This window comes from Marmota monax, unplaced genomic scaffold (assembly GCF_021218885.2).
Source record: "Marmota monax isolate L192 unplaced genomic scaffold, Marmota_monax_Labrador192_F-V1.1 WCK01_AAM20220418_F8-fsc00262, whole genome shotgun sequence".
In the NCBI taxonomy this organism is placed as follows: domain Eukaryota; kingdom Metazoa; phylum Chordata; class Mammalia; order Rodentia; family Sciuridae; genus Marmota; species Marmota monax.
Window position 1 is genome coordinate 536,007 of NW_026694427.1, and position 14,089 is coordinate 550,095.

The following is a 14,089-nucleotide window of genomic DNA, read 5'->3' on the forward strand; positions in this document are numbered from 1 at the left end:
GGCTCTGCACTCAGTACTGAGCTCACTGTCCTGGGTAGAGACCCTGCTACCAGAGAAGAAGGTCAGCAAAGACCTCCAGAGCCTCTTCTCAGCCAGAGTTCAATTTAAAACTAAAGGAATACTCCATGCCATGTATATAATATTTAAAATATAAATCCTATCGACATGTTGGTGTTTACTCTGTAACTCTAATATGAATATGTGTATAACATAGATATTTCTTGACTTTTTGTTAAATGTATGCTTTTATATTTATTTATTTACTCATTTGATTATATATTTATTTACTTATTTATTTGTTTCTCAGCTGCAGTGATGCAGTCAGGGTTCTGACATGCTAGGCCACGATGAACTACATCCAAGTCAGCTCCTTTTTTTTACATACTGTGTTCTATAGTTTTCCTGGGGTGTCCTTTAACCTGCAGTCCTCCTCCCTCAGTCTCAAGGTATCTGGGACTATACATGTGTGCCACGCTGCCCATAGTACTCTAAGTGCAGACACCCTGAGCCTGGGCATGTAAAGCTGGCATCTCTTGCCTAAACCCAAGGCTGCCTCTCCACTCTAAGGACTGAGCATGAGCACCATGGAGTTCTGGACCTGCACAGGGCCCTCCTGCTGCCTGGAACAGTGACCTTCCCATTGCTCAGGACACTGGGGGATGTGATGGGTTCCAGTGACAGAGAGAAGCAAGTGTCATAGTGATGGGCAGTTGTTCTGTGGACCAAATAGAGTTTCTATGTCCAGAGCTGGGCATGGGCAGCTCCTTCATGGTTGCTTCCCCACACAGGGCAGAAGAGCTGGCTCAGTGACTGCATGGCCACAGGACAAAGCCATCCACAAATGCTGGTGGCCACTCCTCTGACTAGAAGGACACAAGTGCCTCTGGCAGCTCCACAGTTCATATAATGCAGGGACTCTGTTCACAGTGGACCATGTTGGCCACACGTACAGCCCTGAACAGCTGCTGCTCTCCTTTCTGGTTTCTAAAGTCTACCAGGCACCACATTTGACTTTCCCTTGAGAATCCAAGGGGTGGAGTCAGAGGCAGGCCAAGGGCCAGGATGTGCAGGAGAACAGGGTTGTGACCCACATGAGGACAGCCATGTGGGGAGTGAGGAGTGACAGGTGTGAACTCAGAGCAGGAGGGGAAAGGACAGAGAAGACCCAGGCAGGAGGACAGAGGAGAGACATTGGAGGAGCCCAGGTACAGGGAGAAGGTATGGGAGGGGTAGGGAGGGTGTGACTTCAGAGCTGTCCCCAACCTGCACCCCTGAGGGTCCTCAAACTGTCAGCAGCCCTATGCACAAGCAGCATCTGAGTGGAGGTTTGTCCCCTAGTGAGGGCAGGAAGAAGTTCAAGTTCCTTGAAGGAAGTGTGGCTGCTGGTGGTCATAGTAACCAGTGTCCCTGCCCCACAGCCCTCCCAGGAAGGCAGGGTGTACAGAAGGCAGAAGCAGGCAGCAGGAGCTCAGCAGCCAAGCCTGGTCCTGATGGTGCCAGGCTGGATGCTGCTATTACCCTTGCTAGGCCTTCAGGGGAAAGTGATCTCTTACCTGGTAAGACTAACATGCGTGAGACCCTGTGTGTTTTCACTTAACCAAAAGTGAGTCCTCTCTCCAGGTTTCTGATGGATAGTGGACAAAGGCAGGAGGAAATGACCCAGAGGATCACGAGGCAGTAGGTGGTGTCAGGGTGCAGGAGGAACATTACTAGGATCCTGTCAGTCGGAAGGGTAGCACAGTACCTTAGGGCCTATTTTGCAAAGGCTAGGTGGCCACTCCCTGGAAGTCCTTGTGGCCTGAGCCCTCAACAAGGAGTGACAAAGTGTCTCTGTGGACATCCTGGATATGGCGTGGACTGACTTTGCACACAAGTGTCCATGCTTTGGCTTAGGCCTGCCTGGCCTCCTCTAAAGCACTGCACTGTCCCCTGAGCCCAGCCTTGTGTCCAGCATCCCCTGGGCTTTGCAGCTGCTCCTGCTGCACCTGGAGGCTGCCCTCCCTTGGGGCTGGTGCTGTGGCTGCTTCACCTGCAGGGTCTGGTGAGGGTCCTGCTCAGGAGAGTGGGCAGCACTCCAGGACACACACAGGGCATTTTGCAGGTGACATCCATACAATCAATACAAAGTGAATGCACATAGAGTCTGCCCATGGACTGGGAGGTGAGAGAGGAGTCTGAGGCTCTTCATGCAGGTGGAGTATGTAATGGTGCCTCTTCACAGGAACATGATTCTCTGGGGGCAGTTACTGTGTTCTGCATGTGAGACACTGAGCTTGTGACTTCTAAAGTTCCTTGGCCAGGACAGCTGGCATTGTCTTGCATTTCCACTGATGGAAAACCATAGCAAAATGTCCTTGAATGGATTCTGGATGGTTTTACCAGACAACTCCATCAGTGGTTGATTATTTAAGAAAGTCATGTCCAGGTGTGTTTAGCTAGAACTGTATTCACACTCTTTCCCATTCGGGGTCAGACACCAGGAGGCAGGATTATGACAGGATAAAGAAAGGTAGGACAGGTCACTCAGATGTCAGCTCCATGGGATGGTCCTGGGAAAGCCACAAATTCCCACCTCCTGGGAACCCTCGGCCCTCTATCTGCAGAGAAGCAGGAATAGCAGAGAAAGCCTCCTTGTGCTACACACAGAGCAAAAATGCTGTGGTTGTATCCACATCCCAGGGTCAGAATGTGGGAGATCCCCTCTCTTACCCTGGCTTAAATGTGAGCAGGACCTGGGAACAATTTCTGGAACCATTGTTGACAGTGTCTGTGCTTGGACAGATTTAACCACATACTGTTGAGGTCAAAATGAGGAGAATATAAATGTCTGGGAACCAAACTACACTTAGGGATTCACCTTTAACTGCCTGTGCTTGCAATCTTATGGCTCTTCTGGAGACTCCATCATCACCTGGTAAATAGGGAAATAACACCAAGTGTCCCCATCCTCTCTAATCACTCACATTTCTTCCAGGGAAGCAAAGAGGGCCTAGGAGACCATGAATCTTTCAGACCTGAATGAAGCTTGGTTCCCACTCACACAACCTTTCCAGGTGCATTGGGAAGATAAAAGTGCAAAGTATTTGACTGGGTGCCTCTGGGGGCAGCTGCCATATTCTATGGGGAGGGTGGCAGAGGGGACTGTGAGGTTTCTGTGGGGGACTGAACCACTGTGGTAACCTGTGTGTCCTTGCAGAGTCACACACTGCAGCCTCCCCAGGCTCCAGGCTGTGATGGGAGGGTGTAGTCTGTCCCTGACTGACTGCCACTGAACCAGGCTGGGACTCCACTGGCCCTGATGAATGCACCCTAGATGAGGAAAGTGGGAACCTGCCCAGGCCTCTGCTGGTACCAGGAGAAGGAGCTGCCAACCCTCTGACTGGCCCTGCAGGTGAGGGTGGCTCTTTCCTCTGGAGACAAAGCCACAGTGGCTGGAGTCTGTGTCAGCACAATTTCTCCTGTGGTACCTGAGATGGAAAGAGAACAGAAAGGTCACCTGTGCGATCTAGGTCATATCACAGTCTCCAGAGTAGAGCCAGGACCCAGCAGCACCCTGAGCTTGAATCACTGGGCTTGCTAAACAGAGGTGCCAGGACACAGGACCGAACCACAATGACAGAGGTTTCACAGGTGTGTAGAACCACCCCATCATCCCTCACCTGGGAGTCAGAGTAACAGGAAGCTGAGGAACTGACTGGAGGCTGCCATGGCTCCCTCTAGGTCCCACCCGAGGCAGAGCTTCCCAGAGCCCTTCTCACCATGTCCAAACATCATGAGGTGATCCACGTTTCTGAGCTTTACTAAATGAGAAACTTTAGCCACCAGGGAAAAATTGTAAAGGACACTATATGTACAGCTATTGAAAGGAAAGGGGAATGTATCTGCAACAACGTTTTTCTAGTTTGAAAAGTGGCAGATGGTGCTGATGACAATGTCATGCATTGACCTGGTTCAACTCTGCTGGGTTGGGAGAGGATTCAAATACCAACTGTGCCTGCAAAGTTCAGAAATAGAGTATGGTATAGCCAAGTGTCTCTATTCAGAGAGAAACAGGGACAAGCTACAGGGCCCAGCCACAGAGCTGACACTATCTGCCACAGAACTCTGGCTAAAACTTTAGTCTCCTGGAATACACAGCAGCTCAGGCCTCAGACCTGAGCTCAGGCAAAGATAACTCTCTTGCTTTAGGTCACAGCCTGAAGTGACTGTGGTCATGCGGACACCAGGCAGCACCGCCCCATGTGACTCTGCATGGATGGCCTCATTGCTTGGACACGATGAGCAGGAAATGGCAAGAACTCTGGTGTCCAGAGAAAATCATGTTCTCTAGAGGGTGGGTTGCAGACCTACAGCAACTGGCAGGCCTGTCACATTGGAAAGATGTTGGGGCCCAGATATGTGATGCCTTCTACCTCTTCCTCTTCAGAAGGAGAACAAGGCATTGCTCCTTGCTCCTTTAATCAGTGAGTAGGAAGCTCAGTGCTGGCTCGGCTGCGTGCAGAGTTGAGATGTCACCTTCTATGCTGGGTGAGCTGACCAACCACTCATCAGCTACCTGGGAAGCCTGTCTGTGCTGAGGGGTCCAGAGCAGGACACTCTGCAGCAGGCTTGTGCTGTGACCCAGGAGCCCTGCTGTGTGGCCATGGGTCCCAGCACAGTGCTAGGGGAAGAAGGGTTTGTATTAGATGAGGACAGTGTGTGTGCCTCTGACAAGTCCCCAATAAAGAGTCACAGCAGAGACCTACAGAGCATTAGAGATAAGCAGGCCATCCTCAGGAAATAAAACAGAAGGAAAGAAGGAAGGAAGGAAGGAAGGAAGGAAGGAAGGAAGGAAGGAAGGAAGGAAGGAATGGAGGGAAGGAAAGGGAAGGGAGGGAGGGAAGGGGAAGGGAGGGAAGGAAGGAAGGAAGGGAGAGGGAGGGAGGGAGGAAGGGATGGAGTGAGGGAGGGAAGGAAGGAGGAAGGAAGGAAGAAAGGAAGGAAAGAGGGGGGAGGAATAAATACTATTGACTGTTTAAAAGCAGCTCCAAGGCATTCCTGAGCCCTGGCACCATGCCCTGGGCACTGAGTGACTGAGTGATTGAGCTTCTCACCACAGGGGAGTGTGGGACTCAGCACAGGACAGCAGCAGCTGGGCCAAGCTCTGCTTACATTAAGATGGAAGTGGTGCACTGAGATTGGACTTGAGGAGATGCAGAGGATCCACTTAACACACACACCGTGTCCCAGGGTCCCAACAGCCTTCCCTTTCCTTTTGGCATCACTTGACCCCTGTGACCTCATTGAATTTACACATATGTTAATGCCAGATGGAAAGATGCTAGACCATCCTCAAATGGCACAATGAAGGTTCACTGCCTTCTCAGTGCAGCTATGGTAACAAGGACAATGACATATTACTTGAGGTTAGAGATGTCTGGGTTGGGCATATAGTTGTAATTTTAATGTGGACAGAAGAGTGATCTGAGTCCAAGATGTGAGCATAGTTTCTGGGGTCTGTGCAAGGCTGGCGAGCATGGCCCCTGTTAAACCAGGCACACTCCTGAGCTCCAGAGGCTGCAGCTTGTGCTGACCCCACCTGCCCACAGAAGCCAGAAAACTCCAGTTTCAAAACTACTGCAGTGACGGTCTCCTGCTCTTTACTAGACAGCTCAGAGCAGTTCACCTATGAGTGTATCAGGACCCAGGACACTTGATGGACACGTGTCAAAAGCAAATGATAATTTGCCACCTGAGGAGGTAAGATAAGATTGATAGCCCTCAAAGAATGAGTAGGTAAAACTATTGTGGGTCCTGCCCAGGAAAAAGCATCACAAAGAGGAGGTACTGACATCTGCTATGAGATGCCTGGGGAAGAGGAGGGTTCAAGGGTAAACCAGCACAGTGAGCTGATATTGCTGTTGCTGTTGGCACCAGGGATTGGTCCTAGGGGCACTTAACCATTGATCTACATACAAGCACCTTTTCTGTTTTATTTGCTGTGTGTGGGAATCACAACAGTTATGTGCACATTATTGCCTGTGCTATAGTTTGGGTATGAGTGTCCCCAAGGAACTCCTGGGCTAGAGCAGGAATCTGCAGGCTCCACCTTAACTCAGAGGAGCTGTGGCTTTTGAATGTTATGACTTAGACTGTAATTCCATGTATTTCAAATTTGAAGTAGGAACCCAAACAGATACAGAGAGCTGTACTCCTCCCATAAAGTGATAGTCACTCACTAAACCTGGAGGAAATGGTCATGACTAACGTGTTGGGTCTGAGAAGGAAAGAGGGTGAGGTGCAGAGGAGCCTCCCTGTCCCTTCCTACCAAAGTCTACTAGACACCTCCAGAGCCTGGTGTCCCTGAGCAGTGCCCTCAGCAGGTGGAGGCAGCAGGACAGGCAGTTGGGGAGCCCAGCCACACACTTCTGCTCCCTGGGAGGTTTTTGTCATGGTCTGTATCACTGGGCGTGGCCAACTACTACCCTGTAGACAATAATAAGTGGCTGCATCTTCAGGCTCCAGACTGCTGATGGTGAGAGAGTAATCTGTCCCAGATCCACTGCCACTGAATCTAGAAGCGACCCCAGATTGCAAATTGGATGCCTTATATATAATGAACTTTGGAGCTTGCCCTGGCTTCTGTTTATGCCAAGCTAACCAACTGTTAATACTCTAATTGGCCCTGCAGGTGATGGTAACCCTGTCTCCTGAAGATGCAGATAGAAAGGATGGAGACTGGATCATCATGATGTCACATCTGGCACCTGACATTGGAAACATAAACATAAGTATTCTTATAATTAATCATGTTTCAAGAAGACTTTCCTGAAGAGCCAGGCAGCACTGACCACTGGGCTGAGCACATCCCCAGTGCTGTCCCTCCTTACCTGGGAGGCAGAGCAGCAGGAGCCCCAGGAGCTGAGCAGGGGCCCTCATGGCCATGCCGTTTCCTGATGGGGACTGACTCCTGCACAGGGTGTGAGCAGCCTCTTAAGAAGTCCTCAGGGCAGTGGGCTGTGCTGTGGGCACATGCAAATCAGCAGGGCTGGGCAGGCTGGGCACAGATGCAGGGCTGCTCCTCTCAGTCACTCAGCACAGGCTCCAGGTCCTGAGTCCCAGGTCAGACAGGGAAGCTCAGAATTGCTGACAGAAAATGCTCTGCTCTCTGGGGCAGAAGGCAGTGTTTTGTTGAGTCCTGCATGTGACATGCTTTTTGACGACCTCTGGTTCCATTTGTGTTTCCTTCCATTTCTGACAGAGGACGTGGGCCATGGCACAACCCAAAAGCTTCAGGAATGCTTAGGAGATACTTGCATTTGGCACCTGTGACCATTGATGAGTACAGATTGGCTGACTGCTTGCTCTGAATCCCTGATGGTGAAGTAGAAAGGCAATACAAAAAAAAGTAATTCATAAGAAGGGCAGGATCTTTCCTTCCTCATCTTCCTTCTCCAGCTGCTCAAAATCTTTTCCTCTATTTATCCCTCTTCTGTCCACTGTGTTTATCAAGACAAACCAAAATCAAATATTTTTTTCCTCCTACATGAGAGGAAAAGTACTAGTACTAGCTCTGCCTCTGATTGCCCACACCCATGCCTGATGTCCCCTGCATGCTCAGGTTATCACTCCCATTCTCTCTGGCCTCACAGTCCAATGTCTTCAGGGGTGGCAGTCCTCTCTCCTCCAACCCTGATCCTGCCTTTGGTGGCAGGGAGCAGAGAATTTTCTTTCAGCAAAATCTACCATGTTCACTACCCCTGAATATTCTGCCCTGATCAAGCCTGTAGGTGATCACAAAAACATCACTTAGAGCTTGGTTTTGAATAGTGGTATGGCTCAAGTAAGTAAATTCACAATTAGTAATTAGACCTAAGAGACTCACAGTTGAGAAAACAAGTGACTTATCTGACAGAAGAATTATTAAACAAAGTCTGTGTTTTAGAATGTAATTACATGTGATCATGTAAAACCATGGCTTTTGTAGATAGAACATGAGCAAGTATCATTGTGTATGGTTAAGGGGTGATTTGATAGATAAAAATACCTATACCATCTTGAAGAAATTATCCTGTTCTCTCAAAAAGAACCTATAATTTCTAAAACTAATAGAACCATGAATTTCTGGAAAATGTTTTATTCAGAATATAGGGTAGGAAAAATAGAAACTAGAACCATTTTGAAACAAAGGATGCAGTGAAATATTGAGAGGGCCATAGAAAAACATAAAAGAAAACAATCAGTATGTGATAGCAAGTAGACAAATTTGGAGAATTTGAAGTATTAAAATAATTAATGATCACATTATTCTGACCACTGAAGAACATTTAAACTCATTAGTATATAATGATATTCCAAAAGACAAATTCTTATTGGTTATAAAGTGGACAACAATCATTGGAGAACTCTGGTGACACCCTGAGTCTAGATTCAGAGAGCATCACTAAGATGTAGGACATGAAGCCATGACCCACCTGGCAGGAGGCCATGAGAAGAGCAGAGTGTCCCCTCTGCACACTCCTGCACACCCACTATGGGCTGAGTTCAAAATTTAGAGGTTGGGGCTGTGGTCTGCACAAGTTCACAGTGTGTTGGAAGACGTATTTATGCAAATGTGAGGTTTGAGTTTAAGGTCTAATCCAATAAGAGCGGTGTCCTAATGGGAGAAAATTTGGTCTCAGAGACACCAGGGAAAGATCATGGGATACACAGGAGGAGGCCATCTGAGAGCCAAGGGAGAGCAAGACAGCCCTGTTTGTTCCCTGATGCCTGCCTTAGAGTCCACAGTCATGGTAAAGTCCAATTCAGTTGAAGCTTCCCAGTGGTGGTGGTGGTGGGGGGGGGGTATTTTATGGCAGCAGAGTAAACAAATGCTGGATTCAGGAGAAAAATTCAGTCCTGAGGGACACTGCGTCCTCTGTGAGGGTATTCTAGAGTCAATGGCACAGCATCTTCAACAGTGACAGGACCATGAGATGCAAGGAAGCAGAAGCTGCCACCCCAGGGTGAAAGAGGCTGAGGAGACCTGGCTCCACAGCAGCTGAAGAGTCTCCACTGGGCCATTTGCTGCAGAAGATACTAGGGGGCGACTGGACACATGTGCAATGCCATGAAGATGGAAGGGGACAAGGCAGTAATGTCCATGTCCTGGTCACAGGTGCACTGTAGTTACAGGGGGATGAGCTGTCTGTAGAGAGTCCTGCTGAGATGTGGGTTGAGGTCTCAGGTCTTCACTTCACCCTCACATGATCCCAGTAAGGAAGGACTGACTTCTACATCTTGTGCACACCTGGAGGCATGAATCCACTCATTTCCACCTTCTCTTTCTTAATTTTAACAGGGTATTCTCAGCTCCTGAGGAGCTGAACTCTATTCAATGCCTATCCCCTCTCTGGAGCCAGGAGGAGACTATGAATGTGACCAAATAAGAGTTTGAGTCACAGAACCCCAAAGGCTCAGCCACTGACTTGGGATACCCTGCAGGGTGTGCACCTTCTCCCACCAGGATGAGGAGCCCTGGATCTTTTTCTTCCTGATGCCAATCAGTGGCCAATGCAGACCACAATGTGGGGACCTAGTGCACAGTATTTTCCTCTACAGGATAGACCAGCCTGCTCATGGCACATTATTATATGTGTTTTTCTGAGCCATCATTTCCCCATAATTGCACTCTATCAGGACAGGACATGACACAGGGGAGGGGGTTGAGCCAAGCACACTACTATGAGGACCATGAGTATAATTACTCTGTGTCCGTGAAGTCCACAGGAAGATGGGCTATGGGAGGTGTGTGCAGAGCAGTTCTGCAGGTGGCCTTGGACTGACCCAGGCTCTCCTGTGACCTACTTACAATTGTCATGAACACATACTGAGTGCACTGGGTGAGCCTCTGAGAACCAGGGAACCTATCAGAAGAGCTCAGGCCCAGACCAGAAGAGGAAGCAGCCTGGCACCAGCCAAGCCAGACCAGAGGAGGAAGCTCAGCACCAAGCCAGACCGGAGGAGGAAGCCTGGCCCCATCCCATGGGCTAGTCTGGAGGAAGCCCATCAACCCTTAAAACCCATCAAAGGGGGTGTGGCTAACAGCACGGTTCTGCGGCTGATCCAGGTACCCGGTTTCCAACTCCCCCACCCTTAGCTGCGATAACTCAAAATATTTCCCACAAGCTTTATGGGGGTTGTAGCTATCAACGCAAAACAACAACTGTACAGGCACCTGGTTTCTACCTCAGAGACTAGAGTAGGGAAGATACAGGTGGAAGCTCATTTCCTTTCACACTGGCTATACTCACCACCCTGAATACAGAGGCTCAAGCTAGGAATAGACAATGCCACCTACTGGAAGCAAGGAAAACAGTGTTCTGAGAGACTTTTTTCCCTCTTTCTTTCTCTCTTCTCTCTCTTCCACAACTTCAACATATGTGAAACCAAGAACTGTGCATGAACAACCGAATTACAAAGTAATATAATGTAGATGAATTGCATATACCCCACCTTCCCCCCATTTTTTTCTTTATTTCTATCTTACTTTCCTTTTCCTTCTCTCTTATTTATCTTTTCTTCCTTGTTATTTTTTTTCTTTTTCTTTTTCATTCATATTCTCTCTATCCCAATTTCAATCTCCTAATTTTGCTATGTATACATAGGGTAACTATCTAAATACAGATAGGAGGTTGAGTTTATACATTCTTCCATAAATTACCAGTCTATTGGTTAGAGTTATCCAAAGGTGCTAAGTTAGTTTAACCTCATACCCTCACTCCTCCCCCTCTAAGTATAACATCCTTCATCTGAAATTAAGTTTTCTATATGCCACCAGATATGGTATGCCTTTTATGAAACTAATGAATATATTCTTTTTTTTTTTTTGATTTTGCAGTAAAGTTTTATTTTTCTGTACAAAATCTGTCAAAATGAGTTCAGACTAGTTTTAAAATCACCCCCCCCCCAATATCAATAGAAATGTATTGAACATAGAAGAAATTCTTTTCTTTATTTTACAACAAGCTTTAGTTACATCAGGATCAGGTAATTTGAAATCAATAAATTTTGTCATTTATGCAAAGTACATATGTAATATAGAATGATGATTTATAATTTAACCTATTTAAAAGTTTTAATTTTAAATAGATGATCAATTAGCATATATATTTATGCATTACTCTTCATGAATATGGTTCATGCTAATATGTTATAGTTGAAAATACTAAAGCATATTTTAAAATTATGTAATTAATATTGTTGAATAAACTAGGATTATTGGTTCATTTCTGTAATCCCAGCTACTTAGGAGGGATCATTAGTGTGAGGCCAGCTTGGACAATTTAGCCAAATCCCCTCAAAAAAAAAAAAAAAAAAAAAACACCTTGGATATATTGCAATCATATTACCACTGATTAATCTGAATGAATGATAACATTTCATTAAATTAAATATTTCCTAAGGCTTGCAATTTACAAATACTGTGGCAATTAAAAGAAAACCTAATTCATCTATGGAAGGAATTTAATAATAAAGTTTAAAAAACAAGAAAATTTGTAGTTGATGAGAACATTGCCAAAGGAGATTAGCAGGTGAGAACAACATAGTAGGTTGAACAGCTACAATTTATTCAAGGGTTTTATAGAGAATCATTTTGAAACCATGAAAATCATAAATATGATCAGGTCAAGGGGGTGAACTCAATATGGTAGCCACTTTAGCAATCTTTTAGTGGAATATTTTGGCATGAATTAAGATTACTTTAGGGAAGAATAGGAAGGAAATTTGGGGCTACAGAGTAGAGAACTTTGAATGTTATGGTAATAAATTTGAACAATGAAAAGTTATTGAAAATTACAATGATAATCTCTCATCAGATGGCTTACATACCACCACTCAAAATACATTTATTGATTATTAGCTAAATCTTTTTATTTTAATTTTTTATTGTTGGTTGTTCAAAACATTACAAATTTCTTGATATATCATATTTCACCCTTTGATTCAAGTGGGTTATGAACTCCCATTTTTACCCCATATACACATTGCAGAATTACATCAGTTACACATCCATTGATTTACATATTGCCATACTAGTGTCTGTTGTGTTCTGCTGCCTTTCCTATACTCTACTATCCCCCCTCCCCTACCCTCCCCTCCACTCTTCTCTCTATACCCCCTCTGCTGTCATTCATTTCTCCCCCTTGTATTATTTTTCCCTTTCCCCTCACATCCTCTTGTATATACTTTTGTATAACCCTGAGGGTCTCCTTCCATTTCCATGCAATTTCCCTTCTCTCTCCCTTTCCCTCCCACCTCTCATCCCTGTTTAATGTTAATCTTCTTCTCATGCTCTTTGTCCCTACTCTGTTCTTAGTTACTCTCCTTATATCAAAGAAGACATTTGGCATTTGTTTTTTAGGGATTGGCTAGCTTCACTTAGCATAATCTGCTCTAATGCCATCCATTTCCATGCAAATTCTATGATTTTGTCATTTTTTAATGCAGAGTAATACTCCATTGTGTATAAATGCCACATTTGTTTTATCATTCGTCTATTGAAGGGCATCTAGTTTGGTTCCACAGTCTTGCTATTGTGAATTGTGCTGCTATGAACATCAATGTAGCAGTGTCCCTGTAGCATGCTCTTTTTAGGTCTTTAGGGAATAGACTGAAAAGGGGAATAGCTGGGTCAAATGGTGGTTCCATTCCCAGCTTTCCAAGAAATCCCCATACTGCTTTCCAAATTGGCTGCACCAATTTGCAGTCCCACCAGCAATGTACAAGTGTACACTTTTCCCCACATCCTTGCCAGCACTTGTTGTTGTTTGACTTCATAATGGCTGCCAATCTTACTGGAGTGAGATGGTATCTTAGGGTGGTTTTGATTTGCATTTCTCTGACAGCTAGAGATGGTGAGCATTTTTTCATGTACTTGTTGATTGACTGTATGTCCTCCTCTGTGAAGTGTCTGTTCAGGTCCTTGGCACATTTGTTGATGGGGTTGTTTGTTCTCTTATTGTCTAATTTTTTGAGATCTTTGTATACGCTGGATATTAGGGATCTATCTGAAGTGTGAGGAGTAAAGATTTGTTCCCAGGGTGTAGGCTCCCTATTTACCTTTCTTATTGTTTCTTTTGCTGAGAAAAAACTTTTTAGTTTGAGTAAGTCCCATTTGTTGATTCTAGTTATTAACTTTTGTGCTATGGGTGTCCTATTGAGGAATTTGGAGCCCGACCCCACAATATGTAGATCGTAGCCAACTTTTTCTTCTATCAGACGGCGTGTCTCTGATTTGATATCAAGCTCCTTGATCCATTTTGAATTAACTTTTGTGCATGGCGAGAGAAAGGGATTCAGTTTCATTTTGTTGCCTATGGATTTCCAGTTTTCCCAGCACCATTTGTTGAAGATGCAATCCTTCCTGCATTGAGTGCTATTAGCCCCTTTATCAAATATAAGATAGTTGTAGTTTTGTGGATTGGTTTCTGTGTCCTCTATTCTGTACCATTGGTCCACCTGCCTGTTTTGGTACCAGTACCATGCTGTTTTTGTTACTATTGCTCTGTAGCATAGTTTGAAATCTGGTATCGCTATACCGCCTGATTCACACTTCCTGCTTAGCATTGTTTTTGCTATTCTGGGTCTTTTATTTTTCCATATGAATTTCATGATTGCTTTCTCTATTTCTACAAGAAATGCCATTGGGATTTTGATTGGCATTGCATTAAACCTATAGAGAACTGTTGGTAATATCGCCATTTTGATGATGTTAGTTCTGCCTATCCATGAACAGGGTATATTTTTCCATCTTCTAAGATCTCCTTCTATTTCTCTCTTTAGGGTTCTGTAGTTTTCATTGTATAAGTCTTTCACCTCTTTTGTTAGGTTGATTCCCAAGTATTTTATTTTTTTTGAAGATATTGTGAATGGAGTGGTTGTCCTCATTTCCATTTCAGAGGATTTGTCGCTGATATACAGGAATGCCTTTGATTTATGCGTGTTGATTTTATATCCTGCCACTTTGCTGAATTCATTTATTAACTCTAATAATTTCTTTGTAGACCCTTTTGGGTCTGCTAGGTATAGAATCATGTCATCTGCAAATAGTGATAATTTAAGTTCTTCT